General features: G+C 42.8%; 1 long non-coding RNA gene across 1 annotated transcript in view; it reads left to right on the top strand.

Moving 5' to 3' along the window:
- Positions 1-1074: 1074 nt before the first annotated feature.
- The window catches only part of LOC139759495 (uncharacterized), a 62041-nt gene continuing 35774 nt past the window's right edge, over positions 1075-27341 (top strand). The window contains exons 1-2 of the long non-coding RNA XR_011715074.1: positions 1075-1731; positions 15858-16023. This is a non-coding gene — a long non-coding RNA (uncharacterized lncRNA). The remainder of the gene's footprint in view (positions 1732-15857; positions 16024-27341) is intronic.

Genomic DNA, 27341 nt, shown 5'->3' with positions numbered 1-27341 from the left:
GGAAGGTAAAGGATAATGTTGTGCCTCACATCTTTTCTGTAGCTTCAAAGTTGCACTGCAGTGTCTTAAAATCTAATTGTGGGTAACAATTGAGTTCTAGAGAGATATATATAATGAGAAATGACGTTTGATGCACAGGTGAACTTAACTAAGTTAATGTTTCCCCATTATAAGATGATGCAGATGTCCATATTAAGGGATTTTAGAGAAAAGAAGGTGAAGAAAATTTATCATCTGACGTTTGTAGAGAGAAACCATCGACTGACGAAAGGCAGGTGCCCAACCTACGATGTAAAGTATCTTACCTAAATATGACAAAGCATCGTACCTCGGTTAAAGAGTGTTGTACCTTGAGTGTGAAGCGTCGCATCGAGCTATGATACACTGTATCAGAAACGATAGACACGCACGGTGAAGCTTCACAAACGTGTTCCAGCATTAGACACTGTTTACACTGATTTGCTTAAAGAAACAAGAATCCGAAAACGTAACTGAGTTTTACATAATTTGAAGATTTAGAAAACGCATATATAGGAAAAAAGGTGAAATTATCTTCGAACAATTGCGATAGGGAACATGGATTCAAGGTTTCGAAAGTGTTCGAATGAATCTGGTACGAAGACGGAGATAAAACAAAATTCAGAAAAAAGAAAATACAGCAATACGAGCCTTCGAACAATTATGCAAATTAGGGCTGAGGGTAAGAATGGCCTTTATCGCGGGTCTTATATACCGTTCAGCGTTTTCCCAGCTTTCTTTTTTGTGTTCATTAGAAGTCATAAGTATGCCTCTTATCGTCTGGTTTACGTCCAATTGGCGACGCGTAAGTCGCTGTAAGCAGATGCAAGAAAGTGCAACGAAGCTGCTTTTAGAGTAAGGAACCTTCTTCTTTTTTATTTCTTTCTTTGCCTTTTGTCTCAACTAAAAAGGTATATACTTGAGGAAAATGTAATTTTTATACATTGGTCAAGATTAAACAGTGATGAAGGAAGTAAAGTTATCCTGCCAAGAACGTGTGGCAGTGATGGTAGTGGTGGCGCATCTGTGCTCGAGGTTTAAGTAGTCACCAGCGAATTCACGGACGAATTCAGCAACATCGAAGTCCACGAGTGTGTTTTTCTTCGAAGTGGTGTTCTTGTGAAAGATATGGCGCTTGCTGCTGGCTGACTGGTTTTCCCACCTGCCTCTGCAATGAGGAGTGAAGGGTTTTGACCCTATTACCAAAGCAAGTGACACTCCGCCATACATAGTCGGCTGCCAAGCTGGAAACAAGGGCAAGCCATATTCGAATCCCGGAAAACCAAGCTCGAACCCAAAGTTCCTGCCATGCTGAGTCTGTGATGCCTTTGCCCCTAGTTACATGGAATGAATCTTTCACCAAGGTTGGGGACTGATAGATACTCTCTCTCTCTCTCTCTCTCTCTCTCTCTCTCTCTCTCTCTCTCTCTCTCTCTCTCTCTCTCTACGTGTATACCCGACGTACAGTGAGTGTTTTCCACCTTCAGACTCTATCGAACGATAGGATTTGATGAACTCGTTTAGCACAGAGGAACGACCATTCATCACACCGGTACGACCGTTGAGAACTGCTGCACGACCCTTGGACACGAAAGTAGGATTATATGGCCCTTAGACATTATGGCTCGACAAACCCAGAACAACTACCCTACCAACCCCAGCCTTAAACTGGACTTCATAAGCCATAGACCCATCTGAAACTACACTCACGAGGTATGTTCGAGTTATGCTTTCTCCTCTTGCGTTGTGGAAACAAACCCACTAACCAACTCTCCAATATCACTAACACTAATGCAACATATATACAAGACCCCCTCATGACCAAGAGGAGACTTCCGTACCGAAGACACTGAACACTATCTTGTGCTCAACCCAGAAAGACATACCCGCCAAATTACCGCACTTGACCTGTAAACGTGACCTAACGCTTCCCTAAGCGCCGCTGTAGACCAATGGATGGGGATATTGGGGCAGGAAGGCAAGGCAATATATATATATATATATATATATATATATATATATACTCCAGCCCAAGGATTCCTTTTATAGGGCTCCTGCAGCTTCAAGGATGAACTCCAGTCAGGAGCAGGGGAATGATAGACTCCTTTAGAGAGATAAGTTTCTCGTCAAGACTGTATTCTTTTTCTTCCACGGATGATGATTAAGCTTAGCCGGAAGTAACTTTACATACGCTGTGTACCTACATGTAGGATTAGTCCATATATATATATATATATATATATATATATATATATATATATATATATATATATTTATATTCTGTACTGCTTCTCTTTCTTCTCATGTTATGAAGTCATAAACCCATTCCTGGGACGTGGCAATCTTGCCCTTGTTCCGAGTGACCCGTAAAAACAAAATTGCCTCATTTTCCCATTAACATCATTTTAACTCCATTCTCCCGTTCACCTCATTCACCCGAGGCCTCCCTCCTCACACACACACACACACACACACACGTGTGGTGGCAGCGACTCCTGCTGCCACAAGCCACCGGCCCTGCCATGATACGGCTACACGACAGCACACTTGTCCTGCTCCTGCTGCTCCTCCTCCTACTCGCCTCTCTGCCTCTCTCTTGACACACACACACACACACACACACACACGCTCTAGCGTGGGCGGTCAGCTCTTCGAGTTGAGTTTTACTGTGGCTGGTGTGTATGTGTGTGTGTGTGTGTGTGTGCGCGCGCGATGCGGACGCGTTGGTAAAAACGTCTTAATTTGCAGTAAGTGAGGAATGTGGACCCAGCTCGGGGTGAAGAACACTCCAGGGCCTTCCTCCAGCTGGAGGCTGAGGAACACCCCTAAGTGTTGTTACCTCCCCTCTCCCCAGCACCTTCTCCCAAGTTTCTGATTTTGATTTTAAACGTTTGAGCACGACGGTGAGACCCTTGAACATGACGTTACGACCCTTGAACAAGACGTTACGACCCTTGAGCACGACGGTACGACCCTTGAACAAGACGTTACGACCCTTGAGCTCGATGGTACGATTCTTCAGCAGGATGGTACAATAATCCCTGAGTATGATGGCACGCTCCTTGAGCACGACGGTACGATCTTTGAGTACGATGGTACAATCCTTGAGCACGGCGGTACGACCCTTAAGCACGACGTTAAGATCCTTGACTACGACATTACGACCCTTGACCACTAATTGCATCATGACCTTTGAGAACAACGGGTACGGCTCTTAGAGATAATGGCCTGACCTTTGACCTGCCTGCTGACCTTTTAAAGGTTTATATCAAAAGCAGGAACATCAAGACCCCAAGGATCGTACCGTTTAAGGTTAGGAAAGACAGATGCGGTGGTGCTGGTCATATATGTTCCTTGACGCATTACAGGCGACGGTTGGCTTACATTTACACTCCATCCTGTATTTCATGGATGTCTGAAACATACAAGATGTATAGACCTTGCAGTATACATTTGCGGAGGATATTCTTCAAGGACGATACAGATAGAAATGTATTTTTCATCTCTTCAAGGGGGCGGGTGGGAGTGTGTTCAAGTAACGAAGAACTCGCATATATATTTTTTTGCCTGCCACTGACGACACACACACACACACACACACACACACACACACACACACACACACACACAAACACACGTTCAGAACACGAGAACGAGATCGGTAAGACGGAGAAGCCATGTAAGATCCACTCTTGATGGAAACGCGGTGAAAGTCCATGAAAACGTGTTTATATACCCTGGCCACAGGAATATTACGGGGGTGTTTGGAAATGGAAAGGAAAGAGGTGCTATTTTCTACGTTAGGTTATTGCCTCCTTAAACCTACTTCATTGCCAACCTCCTCCAGCGGAGGGAATCAATTACAAAATGCAATTATATCTCCCCACACTTATATGCAAATTGGGCGGTAAACCTTTATATATAAATCATTTTCATTTCGTTACCTTCACCATACAAACACTTTACTTTTACCCTCAGTGTAATAGTGTAATGACTCATCTTGATACATATGGACCACTGACCCTAGGCACTATGTCACACGCTAAGACCAATATAGGCTTTCGTTAACTACCGAGAGATAACAGCCTAGTTTGATCCCCCTCAATACAGACGGGAGCAACTTGACCCACTCATCAAGTGCGTGACCTAAAATTCTGTTTCAGACTTGATTGGCAAGTGCGAATGGCTCCAAGGCATTTCAAACTCATTATAAATGGCGTTAACACACACACACACACACACACACACACACACACACACACACACACAACAGAGTCAAATGTTCAATCATTCCTTCAAGCCTAAATTTATAGATGGCCCTCTAGCAACTTCGAATCAACCTTTCTATTCATACTTAACTGGACGTCCTACTGTTGACTTACTGAGTTCTTCATGGAACATGGAAAGGAAATGAGAAGTGAAATGTGAAGGAGTGATCATGAATATGACGAGGATGCAATTTTGTCGCTGCTCATGACTGAAATTGCAATTGCCTATTTGTACTTTATGGAGAAGGACTTTTATACTCGTGGGGCCTCATCTCTTGTATGTGTGTGTGTGTGTGTGTGTGTGTGTGTGTGTGTGTGTGTCCTCCCCTCTTCCCACTCACTCTCTCCCTTCTCCCCTCCTCTTCCCCTCCCCCGCTTCCCTTTCGGTCCATTTGCTGCATCACAAACACAAAACAATTACCTGGCTCGTGCCTCGGCAAGAATACTCGCCCAGCGGAAGGTTGTTATAGAATTGCCCTACATTCGTTATAATAACATTAACAGACTATATATATATATATATATATATATATATATATATATATATATATATATATATATATATATATATATATATATATATATATATATATATATATATATATATATATATATGGTTATATAATGGTCTTATCCACAGCATCAAATGGATTAGATACGCCAGCAACGAAGACCTGAAAGTGAAATCCAAGGACGTATTCCTTTCGAATATTATCGACAACGTCTTCTACAGGAGAATGATAATGATTCCCTTCCAGACGAAGACGGTCATCAAAACTACTAGAAAAGGTGAGGGAGTCCTGGCTTTTGCTTCCAGTTTTCGTTGCCTCCTTTTGCCCGTAGCGTTCGGAGACCTTGCACACACCAACTGACGTGGTAGGAATGGGTAACAGATTACATACTACATCTTAAGTAGTGGAACATTATCTTTTCTCAACGTTTCGAAAAAAGGAAAAAGTCGATCATTTTCTACAGCCTCTAAAGCCTTCCGAATCTCCCTCCCATGTTCTGTTCACGTCTTTTATTTTTCTCACTTTAGGCATCAATTAAATAAAGCTTTATGGTTCTGTGCATATATTATAAACTTTAGTTTCCACTGTCATTCATTTTTCTCAGTTCGAACTTTTAAAGGCCAAACTTCTTTTTCTTTTTAATTCGAACTTTATATACATATTTTTTATTTCAGGATGTTACCCATTCGCAACCTGAAACTTTCTGGCTTTTAGCATAAAACTTTATCGATTGCCAAAAGCAAAACAAGCACCACCTTTACCGACATTCATCACATAACTTCTCTTGACTTTTCACAAAACAAAGCAAAATAAAAAAAAAGCTGAAAAATTGACGTTCAGCCGATAGGAAAGAGTTACACAGTCGTCGAGGACCTTCTCGTCCTTGAAAGGGAGTTCACCTTACCTCGCCCCTCTAGCGGAGCGCTGCCTTCCTGGAAGGTACAAGAGACCCATTATAAGGAAAGGGATCCTGAGGAGTTTACACAGCGAATATAAAGTACCCAAGACTTATGACTCTGGAGCATTATGAGCTTCAGGTATTATGCTCTTTGCTAGATCTGATCGTCTGGTCCCCCTGGCTTAACACAAGATGCTGATGAATGAGAATCTCCCTCAAAACTGTCATTTAAATCATGTGCATAAAAGAATGACATAAAGTCCATCATATATTATGAATCGATTTATAGATTAATTGAATTCATAATCATCTACGTATACGATAAAGAGGTTATATATTATATATTATATATTATATATTATATCCATTTATATCATGAATCGATTTATAGATTAATTGAATTCATGATCATCTACGTATACGATAAAGAGGTTGGAAGATAATGGTACTATGATCGTAATACGAAGACAGCACGAGAATGACAGTAGATGTTTTTGATTCTCATGTACAGGGTTAGATCTCAACTCAAGAAGGGTGTTCTTATTTGTAGCTAGATAGTAAACAACGCAATGATTGATTCGGTATAAGAGCAGGCAGACAAATAGTGTACTTTGTCACAATTGTTTCCATTTGCATTGTTCGTAATAAACCCATTGGTTACGAAAGCACGACCATCAAAGCACGAGCGTTATGACCCACAACGACACGTGTACTATTGCGTTACACGTAAGCGCAACGAAAGGAAAACGGAATGACGAAGGGAAAACGAGATGACGAAGGGAAAACGGGATGTCGATCAGGAAGCAAGACGCAGCAATAACAGCCCAGGAAGTGGTCACAGAGAGGAATGGAAGATGTCATACTCAGGCAGCCACATCATTAGGCCACGGTATCTCGAACAGAGAGATCACAGGGATAGAGATGAGCATCACCAAGACGTACCATGGAAGAGGATGATCCCATCTCAAGGTTACTGTACATTACACACACACACACACACACACACACACACGGCACAACAATCAAAATGATTCTGACTCGGTTTCTGTTTGACAAGTCTCATGACACACTCCTCTCTCTCTCTCTCTCTCTCTCTCTCTCTCTCTCTCTCTCTCTCTCTCTCTCTCTCTCTCTCTCTCTCTCTCTCTCTCCTCCTACTTCTGTCGTGTTCTCCAACATTCCTCTCTATCCTGTCTGTTAACTCTCACAATATTTTCTTGCTCTCCCTAGTTATCAGTCTCCGCTCTCCCCATCCATCACTCCTCCCCTTTTCTTTGTTCCTCCCAATAATCCGGGGTTTTGCTGGAGCTGATGTACAGATTCGGTATGTGAGATTCTCTCTCTCTCTCTCTCTCTCTCTCTCTCTCTCTCTCTCTCTCTCTCTCTCTTGCTTCATGATCATTTTTCATATTCCTGTTTTTCCTCTGAAACCTTTTTGTCGATATTCGAATCTTTTATCATATATTTTTCAGTTGTTCGGCTCTCTCTCTCTCTCTCTCTCTCTCTCTCTCTCTCTCTCTCTCTCTCTCTCTCTCTCTCTCTCTCTCTCTCTCTCTCTCTCTCTCTCTCTCTCCAAAAAAGTAAAAAACTCCAGCCTAGCATACCTTTCCTCACCACACTACCATTAGGTTATTGCATTTCCTCTCTCATAGAATTATTGCGTATCCTCGCAAAGTTATTGCATTGCTTAGCTCATGGTATTAATGCATTTCCTCGCAAGGTTATTGCATTTCCTTGCTCATATGGTTATTGCATAGCCTCGCCCATCAGGTTATTGCATTTCCTCGCCCATAAGGTTATTGCATTTACCCGTTATACGGTTTTGCACCTCCTTAGTGATCAACGTTAAAGAAGACATACTCATCGTTAAATTGGTGATGAAAGTCTGTGTGATCTGTAGTTACCTTCGCCAAATATTTCGTATTGCTTTTTACTGACATGTTGAATTATGCTTTTTTAGAAGCACCTCATTGAGCACGACGGTACATTCCTTGAACACGACAACGGTAAAGTCCTTGAACACGACAACGGCAAAGTCCTTGAACACCACAACGGTACAGTCCTTGAACACGACAACGATAAAGTCCTTGAACACGACAACGGTACAGTCCTTGAACACTGTGGTACAGTCCTTGAACACTGTGGTACAGTCCTTGAACACTGTGGTACAGTCCTTGAATAAGGATGACGATACGACCCTTGAAACTGATAGCACGACCTTTAGATGTGATAGACCGATAGCTTCAACGTGACGCCATCATATCGCCTCTCTCACTGTATGTACCATCAGACTCAGAGGGAGGAAATAGAAGAGCCTCTCGGTAGAAAACTTCGAGTTGGATTATCCATCCGGATAATCCCTTGTCATTAGATCTTATAATATACATCATTACAGTACACATGTATATTCATACTGAAGCCTTTATGATCCCATCTTAGTAACTCTTTCATAATATCTCCTCCAAATATAAAGTACATAGCTGTATATCGAATGGGAGCCTTACGAAAATGCCAGATCCCCTAATTCTAACACAAGTTGTAATGAAAATGTTTAACTGACGAACTCCTTCAGAAAACGTAACTCTTATAATCCTATCATATTGAGTTCTCAAAATTTACTTGTAGCTAATGATAATAAAAACTTTTTATAGTTTAGGAGTAATATATGACCAAATTCTACTTATTCTAAGTATCATCATTATCATATACTGATATTACTATCATTATCATCATTATCATTAAGTAGAACTTACCACTCAAGAAACTTATCGACCATACAAAACAAAAATGAAAAAAAGAATACGACACGTAGGGCTCTGCCGTGTGAGCCAAGATCGTAAATACAACTGTGACAGAAATTATTCAAACAACAATTTCGCCATCTTGAATGAGGAACCCGCGGAGGGGAAATATATTACGACAGGCGGCAGCATCGCACCAGTGAAGAATTTGTACTCTCAGTGCCGTCTGCCGTCTCTAGGGAGACGCACGCACGCGCGCGCGCGCGAGCGGCCGTAATTCATTTGTTTCATGTTTTGGTTGACAAATGGCGGCTGGGTTCCTCTCTCAGGCGTCCGGTGTGAATTGTACAAAATTTGATGACGATGCTCCTTCTTTCTCCTCCTACTACTACTCCATCTACCTGTCTACTCCATCTATCTGTCTACTCCATCTATCATAGACTCAGGCAGGAGGATGCGGAATATATTTACGTGTGTGGGTAGTGAAGCGAGGCGATTAGATATTGACATATGGGAGTGGAGTTTTCAAAGTGATGTTGACATGTTCATTCTTTTCATGTCGAAGGCTTTGGTCACGGGGGCAGAAAGTTCTTAGTTAGGCCTTAGACGAGAGAGAGAGAGAGAGAGAGAGAGAGAGAGAGAGAGAGAGAGAGAGAGAGAGAGAGAGAGAGAGAGAGAGAGAGAGGCGGTGCAAAAATTCCGATTTTTATACTCCGGAATTAATGTACGCAATTTTACCATCGTACTGAAATGAATTTTACATTTTAGTATACGAATGAAATATATATATATATATATATATATATATATATATATATATATATATATATATATATATATATATATATATATACACTCATTTATCTATCTATATATCTATTCATTTATCTATTTACTCTTTTGATAGTCAGAGAAAGACGTAAAGTATTAAACCTTTTTTGAGCAAAATAGCAGTTTTTGTCTGATACGAAAAGAGAAATAAAAAATGATGTATTTCTATGGCTCAAAAGTAATTGGCATTTATGGTTCGTTGGATATACCCAGCGCCACCTGTACAATCCTTGAGCCGCATGTGGCGACCCTTAGGTCACCCATGGTCACGACCTTTGGGGTCACCCTTAGTCACGACCTTTGAGGTCACCCTTGGTCACGACCTTTGACCAGAGAGAGTAAATCTAAGGCCTTTGAAAAGAGTTAAACTGAAATACTGCTATGACGATCATCACACCATCTACCTTATCATCCTACAGCAGAGATCGTACACAGAGTAGTTTCGTGCATCACACAGATCTACCGTATTGCCACCGACCCCACGCTGACCATCTGACTCAGGAGCTAATGGCAGGGGGCAATGGGGCACACTAGCAGCCACTCTCACGAGCAGAAACCGGAATGATACTTATAAAAGAGAGGAAAGCGAACCCACAACGCGGCGTTACGACACGGAGATCAAGAGTATTAAGACTGTGTAGGAGAGTTGATCAGCCAAATTGCTTTGGGATCATCTTCTATTCTTTCATGTTTATAAAGGTTCGAATTCCCAAATGTGGGAACAGTATTCTATAAAGGAAAGACTTAATCCTTTGTGTAATTGGAGTGAAGGTGTTCAGAGAAGGAGAATACACGATATCTGGACACGGATCTTAAGTCTCAAGGTGGAAGACTTGCCATTTGTGTAGTTTCGGGAGATTTCCAAGTGAGATAAGAGGTTACAGTGATACCAAATACAATTATTTTTTTATAGTGGAGTTACAAAGCCATTGAAAGAGATTTGAAAGTCTTTGCGAAGGATTTAGAATGAGAAAGAAGAATGTAAAGGGTTTTAGAGGCATTAAACTTACTTCCCTTCCTCTTGAAAACACTTTGTGAAAAGCTCGGTCAAAGGCGAATCCATCACACCCACAGATCGTACCGTCTTGCTTGAGTGCTGTACCGTCGTGTTTAAGGGCAGTACCGTCATCGTGATCAAAGGATCGTACCGTGGTACTAAATGGTCATACCATCGTGCTCAAGGGTCCTATCGTCGTACTTCAAGTGTAGTGCCTCCGTACTCCAGGATCGTACCATCGTGTTCAAGGAATCGAACTCCTCCTGTGCTTAAAGGTTGAACAATCTCACAACTAGAAACTCCCAGTAATCCATATGAATATTCTAACTTCTATCCATGTAATCTGTACACTGAAAACCCCCGCAAGTGATAGATCAGGTTATCAACAATAGATATATTCTGGACCTCTTCGTGGTGTCAGGTAAAAAGATCACATACAAGCACTTACAAGCACTCACTTTTTTCTATAAATGATTTAGACATAGTAAGCACACTGGCAATCGCAACGTCTTCCTGTGTCATGCTACAGAAGCAGCCAACATAGCCGTCTATCTGTGGATCTATAGCTAGAAAAATCAGCTGTAGTAATTTATCTTATGTAGCTACATTAAGAATCTATGTATTCTATCGTGAGAATATAGATTCCTCGAAGCCATCGGGGTTACTGGGGATAGCTGTATAGAAGTGACATAGGAATGATGATGACACATCCTGCATTTCTAAGGAGACTGTTCGTCACAGACTATCGTTATGTTATCAAGATCTGTCCTCTGCCTCCTTCCTTATCTCATTCTCTCATCACAATTTTGCTACGTAGGCCCTTCTGACTCTTTTGCCCTCCTCCTCCTCCTCCTCTTCCAATCTTTTTTTACAGACGCGAGAGGCAACCGCAGGGGATTGGCTGAGGACCCGGGATTTGGGATTCAGCAAGAGATTAGAACCGGAGAAAAGATCAAAGTACATCATCTTGTCCCACCCAAAGAAAATGTGGGGAGAAATATGGAGGGGGTGGAGTGGTGGATGGGGTTTGAGGGTGATGGCCTCATATATCTGGATGGGGGTAAACAGGCCGGCAGTCCATCGATACGACGAAAACTTTCATGGAACATCACCTTCCTTGTTTTTGACCCTTCGTCGCGGAAATGTGTGTGTGTGTGTGTGTGTGTGTGTGTGTGTGTGTGTGTGTGTGTGTGTGTGTGTGTGTGTGTACTTTTCTTCCCTGAGAAAGCATCTGGTCTCCACTCCACTCCTTCCCTCTCCATCCCTGCCACAAAAGACGATTGATTCATTTTCCCAAATAGCTCTTAGAAGGAGCATTTGTGCTGGACCAGAATAAGTAGGATGGTTTCCCTCGAAGAAGACAGGAAACATAAGAGGTTCTGGCGGTGAATTATTTCCTATCTGTCATATTTGCATCAAGGAATCAAGGATTCTTTATGGAAGATATAATGTATTCTGATTAGGGAATGGTAATTATGACGACGAGCATCGACAAGCATCGTGAGGTTTGGTGCTTTATGGTGGAGTCTACTTGTGAACGGTTTGTGTCCTTATCATTCATGATTTTACGATATTCCTAATACTATACACTGGCATCGTATGATAAGAAACACATCAGCCTATGTATCATCAATCCGAGGAAATGAGTCTAAGAAACGATTGTCCCCTTTTATCTAATTGCCACATCATGACATTAACATAAGAACTACGGATGTGAAGAAGTGAATAGAATATGAGTATTGGACATTCTGATCATGCACGTGAAATCTACTCCCACAGGTATAAAAAATGAGAATGAAAAATACTTTATCCAACGCAAACATATCAAGAATCTTTCACAGAAATCGTCATACGTTTTAAAGTATTCCTCTTGGTTTGACCATATGAGAGAGGGAAGGGCGATTAGTCAAATGACCTAATGAGAGTTAAAAGGATTTTGAGGCTGAAAGGACTGAGAGACCTGAGATGCTGGGTCTATAAGGGGCGAGAGAGAGAGAGAGAGAGAGAGAGAGAGAGAGAGAGAGAGAGAGAGAGAGAGAGAGAGAGAGAGAGAGAGAGAGAGAGAGAGAGAGCAAGAAATCTATCAATAAGGAGGGGGATGGAAATGCCTATCTCCACGTCCAGCTGACATGTCTTTGAATCTCTTTCTCCGTAAAGGGTTTCTGCCACCATCCTTTACATCCCTCCCTCCCTCCAAATCTCCATTCCATCCCTCAGAAGAGGATTGATGATCTACATCGCCGAATGGCTCTTACAAGAGGGAAAACCTTTGGAAAGATTTCTCAATCGATGAGAGATGTGATATCGGAGGGTTTGGGGATGTAGAAGATGTTTTCCTTTATCATTTCTTTCTCTTGAACGATTCTTTGTCTCGCGCGGTTGTTTCTGGGTCAGACATCGCGTCTTTATGGTTGATAAGTGTTGTTGGTGGTGTGTGGCGAAGACTTGGCGTTGCACACTTACGAGTGGCAGTTATGTTAATGCCCTCTGCGCTACCACGCTAACCCGGGAAACAGCGATCAAGTAGGAAGATAGACTAATTATTGATTGTAATTTATTAGCCATGATGATTATATACACAACAATGATAATGTGGCTAAAGACATACAGTACGAATCAGTTTATTCTCTGGATTTCAATGTACTTTGTTCGTACTTTCGTACAATCGTGCTCAAGGCTCATCATAGCTATCGTGCTGAACGTTCGCGCCGCCGTGTTCAAGGGTCATACCTGTCGTGTTCAACGTTCGTGTCTATCATCGTGTTCAAAGGTCATACCTGTCGTGCTCAACGTTCGTATCATCGTGTTCAAGGGTCATATCTGTCGTGTTCAACGTTCGTGTCTATCATCGTGTTCAAGGGTCATATCTGTCGTGTTCAACGTTCGTGTCTATCATCGTGTTCAAGGGTCATACCTGTCGTGTTCAACGTTCGTGTCTATCATCGTGTTCAAAGGTCATATCTATCGTGCTCAACGTTCATGTCGTCGTGGGTCAAGGGTCGTATCTGTCGTGCTCAACATTCGTGTCTATCGTCGTGTTCAAGGGTCATATCTGTCGTGTTCAACGTTCGTATTGTCGTGTTCAAGGGTCATATCTGTCGTGCTCAACGTTCGTGTCGTCGTGGGTCAAGGTTGGGAGCTGTCGTCTTTAAGTATCGCCCTGTCGTGCTCAAGAGGTCGTAGCGAGCGCTTAAGGGCCTCACCTGACGGGTACGTGGAGGTGTACGGTCGTACATCCTGTGCGTCATAGACATCAACCATTTGCATGAGCTAGAGAAAAACTTCATCTCGAATTTCTCATTTCGAATTTGATAAAAATTTCCCTTTGTAACTTACAAAGTGATATATATACAGATCACCTCTGTCACTGGACATTTCTAAAGATCCAGTGATTATTAATCACATATGTAAAGACATAATTACTTTTATTTGCCTTGGCAAAGAAACTCTTTTTTCTATTTCATTCTTTCATTCGCGTGTTAAAACGCGATATTCATTTTAGTTTGAAGGTAAAAATTGCAAACACTAACTCGGTTGTATAAAAATCTGGATTTTACTCTCTCTCTCTCTCTCTCTCTCTCTCTCTCTCTCTCTCTCTCTCTCTCTCTCTCTCTCTCTCTCTCTGCGTACGAAGGCTACGAAGTGAGCCAGCACTTTAGTGGTTGTCAAGTTTCATTCCTTTGACCCGAGTTGGTGTCCTCTTTTCTCTTTCTCTCTCTCTCACCCACTCCACACCCATTTGCTGTTGGCATCCACGCGTAACACAAGACAACACGTAACTCACACGACGCGCAACTCTGTCTATTCGTGCGAGTGAATGTTACGACCCCGCTCTGCCTCTGTCTATTTCATATTTGGCAGAATTTCGTTGTATGTACGTGCTGTCTTTACAGCAACATCCGTAGCGCCAGCATTACGTATTCATTGTCAAGGAGAAACAGCTCTACGACTAAGCAATTCGATATATATATATATATATATATATATATATATATACATATATATATATATATATATATATATATATATGATAATAATAATAGATTGAGTCTATATTCTCTTTAAGACCATCTAACTGCCTGTTCGCTCAGCACCCTTGCCTACATTTTTATGTAGTCCAGTTCTCAAATCGTGTAGATTGGCAGCCCTGTCCTGGGGGCTTTCCAGCGCGAGGATCCGGCAGTGTTGGTAGGCCTGGGTGAGATCTGAACTGTGTGGGTCGACGCCGGCATACGTACAGAGTTGTCAGTTGAGTACAACGGGTTTCCCTGACGTTCCCCAGCCCCTCCTCACCTACGGTAAGGGGAAATTGATGTAGTTTCGTGTAATTCTCTAGAGAAACAGTGAGCATGACGGTATGGTCCTAGAACACGATGGTACGACCCTAGAGCACGAAGTTATGACCCTAGAGCACGAAGGTATGACCCTGGAGCACGACGGTATGACCCTAGAGCAAGACGGTATGACCCTAGAGTTTGACAATGTGACCCTAGAGCACGACAACACGACCCTAGAGCACGACGACACGACTTTTGGGTCCTATTCTAGCGACGTAACCTCTGACCTTAAACAGTGTTGCCATACACACACCACCGCAGTATCCACAACAACATTTATATACTCAATTGTTATTCCCATATTTCAGCAGCCTAACCCTTAGTGTTATGTACTTAAATGTGAACGTTTTTAATCATTCCTTTAATCATTCATAATATTGCCTAAAATGTATCATAAGATTATTGGCTCATTGAAATAGGACTGATAGGCGAAATTCGCTGCTTTAATAGGGTGATCAGCAGTACGAAAGATTTGTACGAACATAGAAGTAAAGTAACTGTAAAGCGAATAGTACCGAAATATTACGTGGGTATGAATGGATACGATGGGAAAGAGAAATGGTTGTTCAATACCGTTAGAGATTCTAATGATTTATTTATTATAGAGCTTATAGTTATCCCAGAACTAATTTCTATGAAAGAGCACTGGCGTTAGCCAGGACCTTTCTAAAGCCCAAGGCTGCGCTACCTTCAGTGCTAGGGAAATGTAGACTCCTGTGAGTGAGAAGAGTTGACGAGACTGTACTCCCAAATGATATAGCTTCACAAAAAGTGACGTTTCATTGACGGTGCATCTTGCGTAGGCGGAATCCGGAAGCACCAATCTAATAGTTTTGCGATGGGTCACGTTTGAACAGGGATACGAAAACACCATTATTCTTATTGACATTGACGTAGACAGTGGGCAGTTCTTCGAAAAGATGTAGGGATAAATCGACCACAAGACATGACATGAAGTTAAGAAATTTGTTGAAATAGATGTGAAGTACTTTCATAGTGTCTGAATGTTGGGGCGAATGGGATGAATTTAAGAAGGAAAGAACGTGATGAAATGTAGACGGTATGCAGAAGTCTGAAAGGTTGTAAATGAAATGGAGTTGAGAGACGGGGGTTCACGAACGTATAACTCCCTCCCCTTACGGTTCACATGGGTAATTACACACACACACACACACACACACACACACACACACACACACACACACACACACACCCACTTCTACTTCTGTATCATTCTCTGAACATCATATTTCAGGAAACTGAAGCCAGAGTCGTGAACATACTGGGACGAGTGTAGTGTCATGACGGGCGTGAGAATTGGCCTACACCCCGGACCATCCCAGCTACCCAGCCAATCACAGTCTAGTCAGCGGAACTACGCGTCTCGAAGCGTCTTCATCAGCCTTGGGTCAGTACTTTAGGTATGTAAATATACATCATTTTTTTCCCCCTGGTGGTGACAATTGCAAACCCATTATGTCTTTTATCAGTTTTGACTCGTGGATTACCAATTTCCTGTCCTTAAAACGTGAAGACTATCTAGTATGTGTGTGTGAGAGGGACAGATAGATATACAGATAAATGGAGAGAGACGATAGATGTTTACGTCTGAAACAACCATACCAATTGTCTGAATTAGTATTTACTATAGGCATAGAAAGTCGTAAATAAACTCCTCTTTACGTGGCCATTGCTTCCACGGCTCGGCTCCATCCAGCGTATTAAGACGCCCACGAGCGTAAGTGATCCTCTGACATAGAGCCAGAAGTAATTATCCCGCGTATATACGCATGTTGTAGGGGAGGGGGGGGGGTCATGCAGGATCCAGAGGGCGGTCGGTAGGGGGGGTTGGAGAGGCCGAGTGGATTTGGTGGTCAATTTTCTGCTCGGTCAAGTTGACCTGATGGAGCGAGAGGCGGTCAAGTTGTGGATCATTGACGGACGCCAAGGTTGTAATTACTTGATGGACGTTAGGGTTGTGATCACCTGACGGACGGTAAGGTTGAGATCATCTGACGAACGGTAAGGTTGTAATTACCTGATGGACGCTAAGGTTATGATCACCTGATGGACGCTAAGGTTGTGATCACCTGATGGACGCTAAGGTTGTGATCGTCTAATGGACGCTTAGGTTGTGATCACCTGATGGACGCTTAGGTTGTGATCACCTGATGTACGCTAAGTTGTGATCGTCTATTGGACACTAAGGTTGTGATCATCTGACGGACGTTTCGGTTGTGGTGATCATCTATCATCATTATCTAGAAGCCTTGGTCACCCATTCAAGGTCTTCGTCCATCAAACCTTCATCCCTCAAACCCTCTTCGAACTGGCAGTGGTATCGGAAGAACCCGTCCCCTTGCTTTCAACATACCCTATCCTCTTCCTCCTCCTGAGATCTTGCCTTGTAGATGCGTCTTGCTGACGCAGCCTCAGCGGATGACGCAAAGAGTGGTAAGGGGCTGGGGACCACATTATGATCTGACCTATCGAAGCTTGATAGATTAGGACTTACACAGAATTGATTTTCTTTTTTTTTCCGTCTTAAAGAATGAGGAAAAGATGACATCTACGTAGATGCGGCTGCAGATTTGTTCTACCTTCGGGGAAAGAGGATTTGGTGGAGGGAGAGGACGTGGTGTATGGGAAGAGGGAAGGGGATGGATGACCCGAAGAACCGGGAGGGGTGAGTTGAGGAGGGAGGAGGGTGAGGGTAACTCAGATATAGGGACCGGAGGAGGTAAATCCATTAGCCAGAAGAGAATACCCAGGCGTCGAGCCCACCTGCGGAATGCCTTTGAACCTTCTGTGCCGAGGGAGGAAAAATATATACCTGATTTGACTTGTTTCTTTTTTTTTTACTTTCCCGTAAAGGTTTTAGCCACTGTCTGAAGACTATGCCTTCCCCACCTCCCACTACCTACCATCCCAGACGCGAGAGGGGATTAATTATTTCCACAAATACCTCCCCGGAAAAATAAAGGAGAAGGAAAGAAACTCTCTGTGTATGTGAAAAGTGGAGGGGATGATGCCTCGAAAGGAGGAGGAGAAGAGAGAAGAGGGATTTGTGAGGCTTTGGATACGCCAGTACCTTTAGTCAAAGCATCTTGGATTAGTTTTTTCTTTCTCTTCTTTATGTTTACTCAGAAGTGATGTTGCCTCTCGTGAGGAACTCTGTGTGTTTGTGTGTGTGTGTGTGCGGTAATAGTCTATGGAGCATGTGATATCATTCTGGGAGAGAATGTTGTTGTATACAAGTGATATAATTCATGTGGTGAAGTATTAGAAAAGTATTCGTTATTATTCAATGGAAAGTATGGAGCAACAATGGTTAAGATTTTTTTTTTAGATCTATTTCATGCAACACTATGCATAGCTAACACACACACACACACACACAAACTTAAGTTCCATCTACATATGTATGCCTTCATATACTCTGAGGGGCCTACACACACACATATATTCACTGTCACCAAGGCTCAAGACTGTCCCTCTATCATTAATAACAAAAAGCTTCATCTGATGCTCTCTCTCTCTCTCTCTCTCTCTCTCTCTCTCTCTCTCTCTCTCTCTCTCGCAAGGGCCACGCGCTAGCCGTGCCTAATGGCAGAATCTCGTCGTAGGTACTCTCTCTCTCTCTCTCTCTCTCTCTCTCTCTCTCTCTCTCTCTCTCTCTCTCTCTCTCTCTCTCTCTCTCTCTCTCACCTCATTCCCTGACCACCACTCCTTCTCACGTCTTCCACCTTTGTTCACCTCGCAACCTCCTCAGTGAAACCTACCTTTAGGAGTTAAGGAATATGGCTCCCTCTGTATTGAGGCCAGACTGGCACCAACTCTGCGAGTATCTATGTCTCGCACTCCCTCCCATCATCACCTCTCCTGCCTTCCTACCTCAAACTCTCACTTTGGCTCACCTCGGTCGAAACACACTCCCTAACAAACCTCATCCCAGAGAGAGAGAGAGAGAGAGAGAGAGAGAGAGAGAGAGAGAGAGAGAGAGAGAGAGAGAGAGAGAGAGAGAGAGAGAGAGAGAGAGAGAGAGAGAGAAATGGCCCAAGACATCAAGATTCAAGGCCGAGGGAAAATATGCTTTGAGATGAAGGAAGGAAACACAGACGAGAGCCCCACACACACACACACACACACACACACACACACACACACACACACACACACACACACACACACATACATATATATATATATGTATATATATATATATATATATATATATATATATATATATATATATATATATATATATACATATGTATATGTATGAATATGAAGAAATCGGGCTGGGATGGCCCTGAGAACTACCCTAGTATGGCCATGAATAAGGAATGTTGTCTCTGAGACCATTCTTGGTAATAGTGCAGACGCCACCTCCGAGAGAAGAGCAATCTAAACCCATCTCTTCTCTAAGAAACAATCCACCATTCCTCATAACGCATGAGACCTGCCTCAGCCACAGTGGAATGTCCCCCTCCCTTTCCCCGTCTTCTATTTGCAAATTCGTTGTTTGTTATATTATTTTTTCTTTCTTTCCCAGCCCCTCGAGCCATTTTGTTTAATGAATGAATCGTCTATCACGCTGGCGGAGAAGGAGGAGGTGGTGGTGGTGAGGGGAAGAAACCTCTTAGTGGAAAAAAATTTAGGATATTTCATGGTTTTCTTGGGGGGGGGTCTTTTTTTTTTAAGAGAAAATGGAATCTGGTTTCTTTTCTGTTTCTTTTTCTTTTCGTTTTCTTTTCAGCTTCAGAGGTTCAAAGGCATTCCAGGTGAGGTCGACTGCTCCTGCCGTCCCTCCCTCATCGCATTTCCCTCCCATCCCCCCGCGTTAACCTCCCTAACTTGTAAGTTATCCCTCGCTTCTCTTCCTGCTCCTCCTCCTCCTCCATCCGTCTCTTCAGGACCCCCAGCCTCCGTTGTCCTCGAAGACATACACACACACGCGCTATATATATATATATATATATATATATATATATATATATATATATATATATGGCAGCGACATTCAGGTACTTTTACTCTTCCTTTGGCCAGAGAGAGGGAAAGATGACGACCTTTGATCTCATCCCTTTTGATCTCCTGCTTAATTCCTAATCCAACAAGCTTCGCCAATCTATCGTAACGGCCTCTCGAGCCTTCCAGACATCATCAGGAAGAGACGAGAGTATTAGGAGGAAGAAGTATTACGTACAGATATTTCCTCTTCTCACCAAACCGTTTGCTATGGCATCTTCGCCTCGCATGCCACCTCGACCCCAAAGAAAAAGGGTAGCACTTTCGACAAATCGTCAGGTCTCGAGACTTGTGAGTCTCTATGGCAAGTTGTCCAAACTAATCTAGTTATTTCCTGAGTTTTCTAGTCATGCGAGATGATTATACACCTAAAGAATCTTATGAATTGATTAATCACTAATGGCACGCGAATGACTTTGTCTAAGTATAGTCAATGTACCATCAAGTGTATATTATCACTAGTTCGATTAATTTCGTAAGGATTAAGCCACTATTTCTGTGCGGTTGTCTAGACAAACAGATGACTTCATAAATCAACGGTGGGGACAACTGAGTACACTGAGGAGGACGAAGAAGGGTTGAAGAGTGATTTGGGGAGAGGAGAGAAAGTTATTACTTGGGAGAGTGAGAGCATAGTGAGAGAGTCGACAGATAAACATTCAGGCGAACATGACATAGTAAGAGAACGAATGACATGGGAGAGTTGGAGTGAGGATGATGATATAGAGAGGGGAGCTTCGGCTGAGTACGGTGATGTTATCACATACACACACAAATACATCATCAGTCTCTTCCTATGCTGACCATATACTTCCCTACCCTCTGTTAATCCTTACTCACCTCTCCTCACTATAAATCCTACGCAATCTGAACCTGATCAAAGACGCCGAGAAACCATAATTCATACTCTTTTCCTGTGGGAGGAGAGGACCAAATGTTTAATACTACTGAAGTTATTTAAGTAAAGTCTCTTATCTTCAAATTGGCGTGTTGTATCTGAACATCCTGTTCCTAGTGCTTGGCTTAAGGAAGCGCGCACACATAGCTTCTTTCTCTCAGCCGCTCGAATATTAGCATAATAATCCTTCAACATCTGGACGCTCTTGCCTTGACGAACTTTCTGAGAATCCTTAACTTTTATGTTAATCATGGATGGAAAACTGCCGCTACTTGTGGTATAATGACGTTGTACGTCGTGATTATCATAAGTTGATCGTTTTCTTTCTTTTTTTTTTAACAAATTTCAGCTAAAGAAAATAGTCTATCCGCTTTGCTTCATCTGTGGCAATGTAGCTTTTCTTAAGCATTATCCTTAAGGAATAGATTTTCTTTATTTAGACAGACCCACATGACTATTAGATTGAACCTTTACAAACAATATTATTGAATTTTATTTTACACACCTCATCTTCTCATTGGCTAAGGCAGCAGCGTCAGGAACAGATGGCCGAGCCGTAGTGGGTGAATCCTCACTTTGTTCCTTCTATTTTTCTCTTCCTAATTTTGAAAAGTTATAACACAGGAGGTCAGGATATCCAGCCCTCCTCGTTCCCGCGGCTCTGACGGTGACCCGGTGCGTTCCGGTGTTCCATGGCCCAGTTAGAGAAGCGGAGGCTCCTGTGCGTTAGTCGAGGCAGGATTCCACCCTCTCCGTACCCCCCTAGCTGTTGGGTTAGACCGATATACACATCGGCGTTACTGAAAACAAAGAGATGCAAATGCTGAGGACTCGGGGGGGGCGTCGTCGACGGCCCCTCTCTCTCTCTCTCTCTCTCTCTCTCTCTCTCTCTCTCTCTCTCTGGGGAGGTTCATCACCGCTGCTTCAAAGGAAATGAAACGAGGAGGGGCGAACAGTTGGTGGAGAAATTTGGCGAAGGCGTATCGGGGTTGAAGGTTGGGGGTGGAAGGAGCGGTTCCGACGGTGTCTGAAGACATCTCTTGGGAGCCTTCCGTCGCCACCTGTTCCAAAGGTGGTTGAATAGGGGGTTGAATAATAGTCTAGCAATATGTGAACATGGTACAGACGGATGATGATGATGATGCATGACACAACACATAGGTGTGGTAGTCCCATGGATCTAGAATGTAGGAATCAGCTCTCAGGTACACATGGGTTCTTTGAGGGTCTGTAGATAAAGGTATGTAAGCAAAGGTAGTGCTTTAAAGTAGTGCCAGGCTGTGTACACATGGCACCGTAAGAAACACTGAGGGATCTTTAGTGATCTTTCAGGTGCCTTTCAAGTTTTGATATACTGGTGATATGTTTTGATGTGCTGGTGATACATGCCTTCAAACATGTCTTTAGTAGGTATTGTTGAAGATGTTTCACCCAGAATTGGACTCAGGTTTGTGTGTGTGTGCGACACGCAGTTTTATATCACATTACAGATCAACTTGGATATAGGTTTAAAATCCTTTTCGCATTTGTTTCCTCGTCTACTCGACCTTATATCCTAACCAGTCTTAATAGGAATGAGCCTCATTTTTTACCTTCCTTCATGGGTTATGGAATTCACTGATCCCGTGGTTGTACGCGCGAGGAAAAACAGAGTTAAGTATACTTCGTAATGACAATTCCATGTTATGATTTTCTTCTCTCCAGTTAGCGATTCTGTAATATGAATCAACTCCAGACGGACTCAATATATCCTTTCCCATGACGTAAATCCCCTGGTGAGGTTTCTCGCCTCATAATCTCACTAGAATGATTTGCTGTGTAATGAGTTCTTACTGCTAGAAGCTAAGGCCTTCTTGTGCTGTGCTCTCACACTTTTGGATGATTTTCTGCTAAGGGAAACACCCTATTGGGGATTTTGTTCCGCGAAAACTCCACAACACCGGAAGACTTTGTTCTATATATCGCTATATATCACTTCTCTTTGGAGAAGTATGTACTTTGCTCTGTAAGCAACAGTTTATGGAGTAAATGTCTTTTTATCTATGATACGAAATCATAATGAGAGATAGTTATGGAATTAAGTAAAACATTGCCTTTACAAATCGCCTCCTTCACTATAAACATACTCCTTCCTGACAGAAGGTCCTTACCAAATACGTGAAGCTACACTTGTAACCACGTAGACAAAGTAAATTCACAATATACGTTTCATCCAACAAAAATCCACACACACACACACACACACACCAAAAAAAAATTTAAAGGCCGCAAAGCTGAAAATCCTCTTCCTTCGAATTTTTCCTTCGAGTAATTAATTTAGGAAGTAATTACCTGGCTCATCACAAACCAATTAAGAGGTACCACACGTGTGTAAGTATGAGGGTCGTGGGGGATAGTAGGGGTAAACGGTGGGGAGAAGGAGGTTAGTAGAGGAGAAGGGGAAGGTAGAGAGAGTGGGTGGTTCTGGTAGTATACGTATGTGTAGAGTAGAAAAATTTTTCTTAATGAAATTACATATTTGATTCTGTGTGTGTGTGTGTGTGTGTGTGTGTGTGTGTGTGTGTGTGTGTGTGTGTGTGTGTGTGTGTAATTATGTATTACTTGTAAATTTTATTGTATGTATGTGCAGTTGTGAGCTATCTCGTTTGCGTTCGTCCCTATGTACGTGAAAGTACTTTTTCTCTTGTCTGTATGTACGACAGCTCATTCCCAGCTACAGATAGAGAAGAAAGTCCTGGGACGCTCCTGTAGTCCTGATCGGCTTGTCGAAACTGCTCAGAACCCTTTGTCTCTCTCCTGTCGAGAGAGAGAGAGAGACTTTGGTTAGCCGATCCGATCACACGTGTCCCAGGACTTCTGTTCGCGACTGTACCTCTGGATATATTTCTTATTCTTTATTACTGGTTATGTATGCGCTTACTAGCGAGCTCTTCACGGGAATACTTACTTGTCAGTCTTACATAGAGTGCAGCTCACTTTCCTTATAATCTATTTGCATCACAAAGTAGGTCACGCATCGCTTTCTCTACACTGATGGAGACTGTCTCTGTCTTTATCTATCTATCATCTATCTATATCCATGTGCATCTATCTATCTGTTTATCTATCTTTCCATCTTCTGTCCATCTACCTATCGATCTTTCTGTCTAGATACCAATCTATCTATGTAATTCCCATGTTTCTGATAATTCACCAGCAGCTTTGGTCCTCTTGGTTGAAAGTGGCAGCTGGCGTCGTTGCACTCCCGCCCATCGCCAGATTTAAATATGCTGTACTCGGTGCAGTACGTGGACTCAGGGAGAGAGAGAGCCTGAAGCTTATTTAGGAACAATGTGTAAAGGTGAAACCAGCACAGAAAGGACACTTTGCCCTTTGAGGGAACTCGGGAGATGTCGCTGCTGAAAGAGAAATACTCAACAACATGAGTAATGGATGACTTTACTAACATTGAGGTGAGGGAGAACAGCATTAAAACCTGTTGTAACAACCTGGTGATGATTGTCTTGGTTAAAACTCTCGTATCGATATAATAGGTTTGTGAGACTCCACCAGACCTCCCCAGTACTGTCCCCTGCATCGCTCCAGGTGCATCAACCCAAGGGCACCGCCCTAGGATATAGAAATATCATGGCTGATAACGGTCATGGTTGTGATATTTCCTTAGGATATATTCTGTTCACAGGACGCACTCCATGGGCAAGCGGAGGCACACTGCACAGGCCAACGAAGTAGACTTGCGATCCCGCATTGTCACCAGCTGTTTCCATGAGCTCCAGGATCGTCATGCCGTCTTGTAGGATGGAGGAAAGTGACTGGAATCAAGAGTACATCAAATAGACGACGACACCACCTAATCCTTTGGTCTCTCAGAAACAATGACGAGCCGAACTAAAGGGTGTGAATTCGCTTTCTACAGACAATGCTGCTCTTTCTCAGAAACTATGTGGACATCAACGATTCCTCCGAAGAGAAGTGGGTCATTTCAACCCGACAACGAATGCTCTCTAGACGAGTTGTTTACCTACCCCACAAGCAACAACTATTCTGCCGACATTCTGTTCGTGACGACCCCCATTTCCAAGTCTCTTTCGTTACCAGCAAAAAAAATAAAAGCTGCAATATAGATAACGAATATCTCTACATCACAGGGAAGAATAACAGTATCTCTCCTCTTCCAACCTTGTTTGAGGCTTAGACCATCTGCCCCCTTCACCGCACCACCTATAAATGGTGGTAATCTAACCACCCACCTACAAACGACAGGGATTAAACTCAACGTTGACATCCTTATCTTGAGTCGACCAAAGAGCCAACACCTCAAGAGAGGCCATACAATGTTATACAACCTCCGACACTAACCCTGCGATCCGGGAGAGTAATGAGTCCATTCGGTGTTTAGCAATTAGTACATCTAACTTGCAAATGGAACATTGCAAGATCCACGTTCCCTACGCTCTTCATCACGAGAGTGGGAAGAGAAGACATTCCCTCCCATAAGGACTCTTAGAGTCGTTCTCAAACCCATTGACGAACTTGACTCATTGTTGTGAGTAACGCAGACATGATCATCGTGGTTACCAGGCTAGTCCTCTCCAACTATCATACGTAACGATGCTTAAAGAGGTTATTACCTGAATGTGCCGGTGCAATGCTGCATAAATATTCAAGGTGGGAAAATATCAATTAAGGAGATAATGGCTTAATTATATTTCATGTATTCAAACTCTCTCTCTCTCTCTCTCTCTCTCTCTCTCTCTCTCTCTCTCTCTCTCTCTCTCTCTCTCCGCCACTATTCAACGAAATTCATTCACCGCCATATCCGCTTACATCATCATCTCCACTACTCAACCATTTTCACTCTCCACCACTTACACCAACACTTTGAAGTGCTCACCAATTCACCAACCCACCACCTACACACACACACACACACTGCGTTTTAAACCCACTAACCACAGGCTTTCATCACAACCTCCATCACTATAACCCACACCATCACAACCATCACATCACCACAACACCCCGCCTACCACCGCTACACCACACCACAACAAACCCCCACCACCACACCACACCAGACCCCCACCACTGCACCACACCACAACCTCTGTACCACAATTACAGCCAATATTTTAACAGTAGTATCTATACCCAAGGCTTAATATGCCCGCAGTCTAGATGATAGTGTTGCATATGAATGCTGCAGAATATGTGTATTGCTGAGTATTTGTGTTGCGTATATTGTATTTGTGTGTATACGTTACAGGGCCAGAGCCTTATTGTGTTCATCCTCTGTGTATTACACTAGGAGACTGGACTAACGTGTTTTTTTTTCATGATGGGGGCAGAAAAATGCTATCCAACAAAGTTAGATTGCCTATAGGCTTACGGTTCCCCCTTCCATTAACAGCTCATGCTCTGGTCACCTGTATATACAAGGTTAGCACCGTGCGTGTCATGGGTACACGCTAACGTGTATGGGCTCATGCCCTAACTCCTGATTGTCAAGTAATCAAGAATACGGTGAATAAATGAGAATCAATAGGGGTGATGATGATTTAATCGTATGGGTCATATAAACCTAATGGGATGTTCTAATGTCTTAACACCACAAAAAGATTATAAGTGATGGATTTTTGATGTTTCGATAGCGTGAAAAGACACAGCTACAGGAGGATTTAGCAGTGAAGGATTGCGCTGATGGAGTATCTGATATTTCGTTAGTATAAGTAGATGTGAATTATAGGGTATTTGCAGGGATGAAGATCATGGTACAATGTAATGATAGAGGAGTGTAGAAGGGACGTGTATGAAAATAATCAGTCTTGTTTGCTGAATGTCGGGAGGGGACGGAGGCAAAAGATGATATAAGAAACCTGTGAACTTCTGTGTTGGCAGATGAGTGTCGTGCAATTCTTCTTGTTTTGATACTGTGTGTCGTGGTGAAGAGCTCTGTTGGTCGCGGTTCAGTGGTTGGCGTTCTTGCATGCTTGTCATGATTCACTGCTTTTGTCATGTTTAAGTATTTGAGTCCTGAGAATTTGCGCCATGTTTGATTGCTATGTTGTGTTTAAAGGTATATGTCGTGCTTATGTGCTTGTGCCGTGTTTATGTGCTTGTGTCCGTGTTTATGTGCTCGTCATGTTTGCACTTGTGTTGTGTTTAAGGGTTTACGTTGCGTTTAAGTATTTATGTCGCCTTTATGTGCTTTGTGTTGTGTTTGAGTTCACGTGTCGTGTTTAAGTATGTGTTGCGTTCATGTGCTTATATCATGTTGAAGTATTTGAGTCGTGTTTAAGTGCTTGCCTTGTATTTGAGAGCTTGTATCGTCTGACTGTCCCTAAATGCACATATTACCTAAGCATATACGCCTTTCGACTTCAACCTCTGGGCAGGCATGTTAAGTGCTGAGGGAAGCAGAGGAGAGGAAAGGGGAGAAGAGAGGGTAGGGGACAATAGGGTACAAAATGGTAAGTGGGAAAGCAGGGAGTATGACTTCTTAGATACATGGTAGGTAAAGGAAGGATTGTTTGGTTGTTTGTAAGGTTAGGAAAAGGGGGGGTGAGGAGGAGGAGGAGGAGGAGGGGTGAGGAATCGAAGGAAGGGGGAGGGAAGTTGTTAGGGAGGGGAAGGGGAGGGAGAGGAGAGGGAGGATGACTGCACGTCCATGATTGCATTAGCAAGTCAAGTGGGCAACAACGCAGCAGTAGACATGACTGAGTTTTATGGCTAAGGTGTCAGAATGTTATAATGAAATGTACCAAAATGTGAATTATGTGTGAAGGAGGGGCACCTGAGTGGAGGTGGGAG

Source organism: Panulirus ornatus, chromosome 33 (assembly GCF_036320965.1).
Source record: "Panulirus ornatus isolate Po-2019 chromosome 33, ASM3632096v1, whole genome shotgun sequence".
Classification (NCBI taxonomy): Eukaryota; Metazoa; Arthropoda; class Malacostraca; order Decapoda; family Palinuridae; genus Panulirus; species Panulirus ornatus.
This window is presented reverse-complemented; position numbering and strand designations above follow the sequence as displayed.